This window comes from Fukomys damarensis, unplaced genomic scaffold (assembly GCF_012274545.1).
Source record: "Fukomys damarensis isolate Sample0158 unplaced genomic scaffold, DMR_v1.0_HiC HiC_scaffold_12, whole genome shotgun sequence".
NCBI classification, from domain to species: Eukaryota; Metazoa; Chordata; class Mammalia; order Rodentia; family Bathyergidae; genus Fukomys; species Fukomys damarensis.
This window is the reverse complement of record NW_022900924.1, coordinates 6,864,312-6,873,536: the sequence shown is the minus strand read 5'-3', so window position 1 is coordinate 6,873,536 and position 9,225 is coordinate 6,864,312. Positions and strand designations below refer to the sequence as shown.

At 41.3% G+C, this 9,225-nt stretch overlaps 1 pseudogene; it reads right to left on the bottom strand.

The window, feature by feature from the left end:
- The window catches only part of LOC104848312, a 20,738-nt pseudogene that overhangs the window by 6,140 nt on the left and 5,373 nt on the right, over positions 1-9,225 (bottom strand).

Below are 9,225 nucleotides of genomic sequence, written 5' to 3'. Positions count from 1 at the left end.
TTTTTTTTTTTTTTTTTTTTTTTTTGGTACCGGAAATTGAACTCAGGACCTTGCACTTGCCAGGCGGGCACAGTGCCACTGAGGTACATCTCCGGCATTCTTGGATCCTTTGGTGTGCAGATGCATGCTTTTATGTTGGATAAGTTCCTACGAGCAGCGTTGCTGGACACAGGGTACACACGGTAGCTTTAAGAGACATTGCCAGTGTTCCAAAGAGGCTTTCTGTTTTGCCTTATCCTCGCCAAAACTTGGGAATATCAGTGTTTCATTTTAGCCATGCTGATGGATGTGTAGTGGTGGTATGTGGTGGATTTAATCTGACAGCTGTGAAGTTGTGCGCCTTTTAATATGTTCACTGGCCATCTGGAGATCCTCTTTCCTAAAATGCCCGCTCAAGGTTTTTTATTTTCTGGATTTTTTTTCCTGGTTTTGTTTGCTCGTTTGATTGAGATAGGGTTTCACTGTTCAGTTCAGGCTGGCCTTGAACTCACTTTGTAGCCCAGGCTGGCTTGAATTTGCAGTGATCCTACTTCCTCATCCTCCCAGGGCTGGGATTACACCCTGTTTGTTTTTGTTTTTGAGACAGGGTCTTACTGTGTAGTTGAGGCTGGCCTTGAACTAGCAGCAATCCTCCTGCCTCAGCCTCCCAAGTGCTGGGATTACAGGTGTGTGCCACCACACTGCACTTGCTTTTTTTGGTGGGGGGGTGCCAGGAATTGAACTCGGGACCTTGTGCTTGCGAGGCAGGGAGCTGAACCACTGAGCTGAATCCCCAGGCCACTTTTGTTTTTTTTGAGAAAGAGTCTCTCTAGATAGTCCAGTCTAGGATGGCCTTGAATTCCTTATGTAGCCCAGGCTAGGCTTACACTTGTGATCCTCCTGCCTCAGCCTCTCAGAGTGCTGGGATTATGGGGCCACTAAGCCTGATTTAAATATCGATTCAACTATTTCATCTGTTCTTTTCTCTTTAGCTCTCCATCTGTTATTTACATTTAATATATGCTACACCCTTTATAGTTGCCTCAAAGTTCTTGGATATTCTATTCCTCTTTATGTATTTCGGTCTTTTTTTCCTTTCACTTTTTTTTTCTTTGTGATGATGGGCTGAATACAGAGGCTAACCTATTAGGCAAGTGCTGTACTACTGGGTTGTGCCACCAGCCACATTTCAGTTTTGTGTTATTCATTTATGTTTTTCTAAGAAGCAATCTGTGCTGCCCAGCTAAACTTGAGGATCAAGTGATCCTCCTGTCTCAGCCTCCCACAGTGCTGGGATCATGGGTATGCCCCACCATATGTGGCTTGTTTTTTCCTCTTCTTGTACTGGTTAGGACTTCCTTTATACTATTGAAAGGAAGTGATGAAACTGAGTGATTGTTATCTTGAGCCTGATCAATAGGAAGTCGTTTTATGTTTTATCGTTAGGTACAAGATATACTGTAGGGTTTTTTTCCCCCTTGGAAGAGAGTGAGGATTGATTTGTAATGTTTATTAGAAGATGTTTAATGACCACTGTTTCATGAAGTGATTTTCCTATACAGTATGTTTCTGTGGCTACAGTTTATCAGATGAAAGTTTCCCTCCTTTCCTGGTTGCTGAGTTTTTATCACGAGTAAATGTTGGCAAATGAGTAAATGTTATCAAGGGCTTTCTTTTGAGATGGCTCGTGGTTTTTCTTGTTTTCTTAGTGTGGTAAATTTTGTAATTTTGTTTTCTAACATTCAGTCAAGCTTGCATTCCTGAACAAACCCAAGTTATGGTGATGAATGGTCTTTTTCTATATGTCTGGCTATGTTTTGTTCATATCTTAGGTAGGAACTTTACATTTCATGAACAAAATCGTGGTCTTCTTATTTATTTGTTTATTTTCCACTGGGCCTTCACACTGAGCTACGCCCCCTTTCCTTTAAAAAAAATTTTTTTTAAATGAAAAAATGGAAACAAAGTCTTTGTAAATAGGAAAGGGTGGAGGGGGTGAAGGGAGGGCAAGGGAAGGGGGGAAAAAAGACCCAAGATACATCGTGTAAAGGTACCAGATCCCAATGATGAATGGAACTGTATTGTTTGCTTTAAATGTACCGATAAACTGAATGGGGAAAAAGTAGAAATGAAAATTTTTTGTACAATGTTAAATTTTTAAAAATTTTAATGTCATCCAAGCACATATTAATAAATAAAACATTAAAAAATGCTCTTCTCCTAGCCGGGTGTGGTGGTGCAAGCTATATGAGGAAGAGGGTATAGTATGCACATTCAGATATTTAGAACCAAGGACTGGGGATTTAGCTCATTGGTTTTGCTGCCTGTCTTGCAAGCACAGGGTCCTGAGTTTGATCCCCCCCCCAAAAAAAAAACCCAAAACTAAAAAACAAAAACACACACACACACACACACAAAAAAAAAAAACAAACACAAAAAAACAGATATTCATGCCAGGTGTGGTGGCGCAGGCCTGTAATCCCAGCACTCAGGAGGCTGAGGCAGGACGATCGCTGTGAGTTCGAGACCAGCCTGGGCTACATAGTGAGTTCCAGGTCAATCTCAACTACATAGTGAGACCCTGCGTCAAAAACAAAACAAAACAACAACAAAAACAGATAGTGAGAACCAAGGAATGGTCAAAGGAAACTCTAACTTTATGCCTTTGCTTTTATTTACACAACACTTACATGCAGTGCTGTAAAGTATAACTGAACATAAAACCACAGCACTGTACCACACAGTGTGATTGGGAAAAATTATAGTGCTGTGTAAATGAGGAATGCTGTACCAAAAAGAAAGGCGTTGAGGTCTGCCCACAAGACGTACAGAACTTACATAGAAAAGACACACCCACGTTGTTTCTCCGGAGTGAAAACCAAAAATGGAAATTAGGGGCAAAATGTATACTCGATACTGGGAAATGGGAAGAAAATGTTCAAATGAGAAGGGTAACGAGGGAAGGCAAGGACAATGAGGAAGAAATGAGGAAAAGGGAGAATGGAGGGGAAGAAATGGAAACAGAGCTTTTGTAAATAAGGAGGGGAAGAGGAGTTGAAGGGGAGGAATCATGAATAGGGGCCGGGGATTTAGCTCAGTGGTTCCGCCACCTGTCTCACAAGGGCAAGGTCCCCAGTTCAATCCCCGGTTCCAAAAAAAACCCCACTTCATATCCTGAACAAGTACAAATTCCCTATGATGAATGCTATCACTATGTATGCCTAGAATGGGAGCTGGGCGTGGTGGCGCACGCCTGTCATCCCAGCACTAGGGAGGCTGAGGCAGGAGGAACGCTGTGAGTTCGAGACCAGCCTGGGCTACATAGTTCCAGGTCAGTCTCAACCACATAGTGAGACCCTGTCTCAAAAAAAAAAAGCAAAACAAAAAAAATGTACCAGTAAAAGTTTTGCTTCAAAAATATAAAAAGTTTTAAAGACAGATCCTGTCCAAATAGCGTACCTCAGTCCTAAATCAAAACAGTATTAATATGCCATTAAATGAGGACTATTTATCTTAAATATTTTGGGCTGGACCTGATTGCACACATCTGTAATTCCAGCACGCGGGAGGCTGAGGCAGGAGGATTCCCCCGAGGCCAGTTTGAGCAGCATAGCAAGTTCAAGACCAGCCTCAACTACAGAATAAGACCTTTCCTAAAAAAGAAACAAACATATATATATTTACATATATACAAGATCTTTCTCTGTAACCCAGGCTGGACTCGAACTCACCTCGGCCTCCCAAATGCTGGAATTACAGGTGTGTGCCTCAACGCTTGGCTAGTTTTTATTTTTGAGACAGTCTTGCTAAATTATCTAGGCTGGGCTCAAGTTTAGAACCCTCCTGTCCCAGTTTCCCAGACTGCTGAGGTTACAGGCCTGTGCTACCACACTGGCTTGCTTGCTTTTTCTTTCTTTCTTTCTTTCTCTTTCTGAGGTACTGAGGTTTATGGAACACAGGTATTAGCACTCAGCTACATACATCCCAAGGTATTTCTCTCAGCTCTTTTCATTTTGTGATCGAGACAGGGTCTTGTTATATTACCCAGGCTGGGCTCACTTTATAATCCTCCTGACTCAGACTTCAGAGTGCTAGAATTATAGGTGTGCACCTCGCACACCAAGTTTTTATTTTTAAAATCTGAACCTGGTCTCAAACTTTATTTCTTTAGCAAAGCCTTTATTGGTACAGTTTAGATATACACGACACTCATCATAGGGAATTTGTACCAGTACATGATATATCTTGCCTCTTCTCTTTTTTTTCTCCATTCTCTCCTTCCTTTATACACAAAATCTTTATTTCTATTTTTTCCTTCAATTTTCTGTTTTTTTTTCTTGTCCTGTCTCCCCCCCAACACACCGTTCCCTTTCTCATTGGAGCAGTTTTCCCCATGCCCTGGTATCTATTATACAATTCAGTCCTTATTTCTACTTTCAGTTTCTCGTACTAGAGAAACAATGCAGTATTTAGACATCTGTGTTCGATTTATTTCACTGAAGAGTATGGTCTCAAGGTCCGTCCATTCAGCTATAAATGTCTCAAGCTTATCCTTCTTTGTGGCAGAATAGGACTCTGTTGTTAAAGAAACAAAAACAAAAACAAAAAAAACAACCCCACACATCTTCTTTATCCATTTATTGGTTGAATGGCATTTGGGCTGTTTCCAAGATTTAGCGATTACAAATTGTGCTGCTGTAACAATGGGTGTGCATATATCACTGTGGTCTGATGCTTTCAATTCTTTCAGGACGCTATCAAGCAGGGGAATAGCTGGGTCAAACGGAACCTCTAGTTTTAGGTCTTTAAGGAATCTTCACACTAATTTCCACAGTGGTCTACACTACCGCCAGCAGTGGAGAAGGGTTCCTCTCTCCCCACAGCCCCACCAGCATTGTTATGGTTGATTTCTTGATAGCAGCCATTCTTTCTGGGGTGAGGTGGAATCTCAGTGTTGTTTCCATCTGCATCTCTTGAGTGGCCAGTGATGTGGAGCGTTTTTTTCATATGTTTATTTGCTTTTCCTTCTTTGTCTGAGAAATGTCTGTTCATTTCAGATGCCTATTTTTGGATTGGGTCTTTAAATTTGAGGCGTCTGATCTTTACTAGGTCTTTAAATATTCTAGATATTAGTCCTTTGTCTGAGGAACAGCTGGCAAAATTTTTTTCCCACACTATGTTGTCCTTTTATTTTGTTAGTGGTTTCTCTTGCTGTAGCACACCCAGTTTTGTCTGTTTGTTTTATGGTACCAGGGATTGAACTTGGGTCCTTGTGCTTGTGAGGCAGGCAGCAGAACCATTGAGCCAAATCCCCAGCCCTGCTCACCCAGTTTTGAAATTTCTTTTTTCTTTCATTTCTTTCCTGTTTTTGTTTATTTCTTTCTTTATTGTTTTGTTTTTGTGTTATAGGGAAGTGTAACGGCTCAGTGTTACAGCCACATGTTACAGCCATCTCAAGGTCTCTGGAGGTGCAGAAGTAGAAGGGCACTCAGAGAGATGGAGGGAACCTTTTATAAGGCCAGCAGGCCCAGAGGAGTTTGTGCTCCAAAGTCCAAGCCCTGAACTTAAATAGAAGCAACCTTATACATAGACACATGGGGTAGGGGGAGTTGGATTCACAGACCAGGCAAACGTATTTACAGAGGCAGAAGGGCAGAGTTAACAGAACATCTCGAAACATCAGGTAGAAACTTCTTGCCACTTGAAATAGTTATACTTGCAGTGCAGGTGGTTCTGACAAAACATTCTATGATTCCTGGCCAAAAATTGTGGGGAAGGCTTGGGAATAGTCAAAGGCCTGCTGTGTTGTACATTATTTCAGCATTTGTAGGATGCTGAATTTTGAGCCCAGGATCTTAATACTGAGCTACATCTCCAGCCCTTCTTTCGAGACAGGGAAGTTGCCTGGTCAGGACTTAAGCTTTTGGTCCTCCTGCCTCAGCATCCTGAGTGCTGCAAAGAAATCGATCGGGTTTGTTTCCTCAAGACCATGCTTCCCTTGTTAAAGATGTTAGGCAATGTTTTTTCCTTTCTGTTATGTGGAAGAACTTATGTAAGGCGGCTATTGTTTTCAGTGTTTGCAAGAATCCATGGAGGAAACCTTTTGGTCCTTGCTTTGTCCCTGTGGGGCCACATTGTTTTCATTGGCATTGCTTATTCACGATGTTGAGTAACTTTTCACATGTTGAAACAGCAATTGAAATTGAGAACTGTGGACAAACGAATCATAACCCTGTGTGGATCTCTAGTGGCCAAAAGAATCATTTCTTTGGAATCTTCCTAATGGATTTGGTCTTTGATCATAATATCTAAATATTTAAATATTAAAGAAATGAACTCCACATCCTATTATGTGTTGATTTTTTTTTTTCTTTTTGTGATTCTGGGGATCAAATCCAGAGCCTTACACAAGTAATTAAAAAAATAAACTAGGTAGAATTTTATTCAAATTCTCTAAACTTTATACTGAATGCTAATTGCTTCTAAAATATATATTACCCTTTATTTTATACTTTTTCTATTTTTTCTTTACAGTTTCTCCATAGAAGCCAGAATATGACCTACTATTCTAATTAAGCTTCTTTCTTATTTTTATTTTTTATTTATCATTATTATTATTTTTTGGAGACAAGGTCTTGCTGTGCATTCCAGGCTGGCCCTGAACTCACTATGTAGCCCAGGCTGGCCTCAAATTCATGGCAATCCTCCTGCCTCAGCCGCTTGAATGGTGGAATGATAGGTGTGTGTTACCACACCCCATTTTAAACTTCTTTTTAATACTCATGGCCAATGAAGAGCTTCTATTTTTCCCCCCAGTACCAGAAGTTGAACTCAGGACCTTGCACTACCAGGCAGGCATGGCGACACTGGTCTCTGTTCCTAATATCTGGCTTCTAAAAGAAAGAGTAAAACAAAAACAAAAATAAAACATAAGAAAGGCTTGGATCAGGGATTTAGTTCAGTGGTTCCACCACCTGCCTCACAAGCAAAAGATCCCGAATTCGATCCTCAGTACAGAGAGAGAGAGAGAGAGAGAGAGAGAGAGAGGAGGGAGGAGGGGAGGCTTTTGGTCTTTTCAATTACTCACTGATAGGGCAAGACTGCATTGTTACCTATAATCACATGACCAAATTTTAAATCAATCTTGGCATCTAGTCTTTTTCTTTTTGAGGCAGGGCCTCACTATGTAGTTCAGCCTGGCCTTGAAGTCACTGTGTAGTCCAGATGGGCCTTGACCTCTTGTCAATCTTCCTGACTCGGTCTTGCAAGTGTTGTTATTACAGGTGTGTGCCACCACACCTTGTTGGCGTTCAGTCTTGCATTTCTAATCAAACTTACAATCCACCTTTCAGCTTCTTCTGGAGTCGTGTTCAGTTTATCTGCTAACATGTTAATGCTGATACGTAGGTGAATATAACAAGAAAGTCTCAAATATGAAGAGATGGGCATTTTCGTGAGCACTGACTTACTTTTCCTCAGCGTTTTCTGAGCCCTACCAAAGGCAAAGTGTAAGCATTTAACAAATTCTGTAGTCGGGTCCTTGTGTGTGAAACTCCTGTTGAATAACTTTATCGCATCTTTTAGCACCGGCCAGTGTTTTTGAATATTTTATTTGTTATGGCTGCTGTGGTCAAATAGTGGAGAATATGTGAAGAAATCGTCTGAATTACATTAAAGGCACTGTGGCTGTTAAAAGAAGAAATCACTGATATTATGTCAACCTCTGGGGTAGTTGAAGAAAACAAACAGAGACCAGTAGAAGAGCCACGTTTGCTGCTGAGATGGCACGGAGAATTCACAGGATTGTTATCTCTGGTCTCTTAGGCAGGTAAGGCCTTCTATGGCTACATCCTGTTATGCATGAACATGTCAGAGGCCGGCCTTCCCCAGGGAACTGAAAGCATTCTATCACTTGCTGGAATCAACCCTCTAAAAATATTCAGTTGCTCCTGAGTCATTTCCATACTCGTACTGGAATTTTGTACAACTGTAAGCTATATCGAAGTATTCCTATTGAAACTTGTGCTAAACTGCCAGGTAATCAAATAGCATGACCATCTCTGGTTGACTGCATTTGTCTCATAGTTCCTGGATACTTAACCATTTTCATAATTGGTTCTGTTTCTGCCTAAAGTTGTGCCGGTTGTACAACTGCAGTTCTTTGTTTTCTCTATCGAAGTGTGAGGAATGTCATCAGAGTAAAGGTTTTTGTACACATCCGTAGCAAAGTCAGTCACGTTGGTATCACTAAGAAGGTCCAACTTTCTTTGTAGTAATTTTTTCTCATTGTACTGTTACAGCAAAGTGTGACAGCTTCATATTACAGCTCGGTGTTACAGCCAAGTGTTATGGCTATCCAAAGGTCTCTAGAGGTGAAGAAGTCAAGCAGCATTCAGGGAGATGGAAGCAACATTTTATTATGTCAGCGGGCCCAGAGGAGTTTGCACTCCGAAGTCTGAGCCCCAAACAGAAATGGAAGCAATCTTATGTAGAGATCTATGGGGTAGCGGCGCGGGCCCACCTACTGGGCAAGTGCACTCATTGAGGCAGATGAGGGGAGTTAACAGAACTTCTTCATGACTGTAAAAATCATGGGCAAAATATTCTTGAGTCAGAGAGATCTCACAGACTGCCCTCTTAGAGACCCAAGTGTTGGCAGAAGGGGCCCAACAGACAAGATATGCAACGATGACATTGAACTCGGTGGTAGAGGCCCAACCTCTGCCCACTGAAACCTCAGCCTAGAAAACAAAAAAGCAAAGGACAAAAAGCAAACATCTAGCCGGGACTTTAGCTCATTGGTTCTGCTGCCTGCCTTGCAAGCACAAGGACCCAAGTTCCATCCCCGGTACCAAAAAAAAAAAGCAAACATCTATATGGATCCCAGATTTGCCTTTACAACATCACATGTACATGGAGACATGTATTTTTAAAAAGAGGACTCTTGGCTGCTATGAAAAAAATAGACAGATAGATAAATAGATGTAGATATAATATAGGCCCCCAGAAAAGGTGGTTATTATACCTTCAGAAGATGTCAGTTGGCTGAGACATTAAAAGCCAAAATAAAAAACAATAACAACAACAAAACTCCAAACAGGCAGAAAAAACAGGCTGCTATGACAGCCACCAAACCCAAAAGAGGGGCCATGGCTCTGCCCTCATCCTGAGCCTCCTCTCCTAAGGACTCTGAGCTACTCCTCAGATAGAAAAGCCTGACTGCCAAAAAAAAAAAAAAAAAAAAAA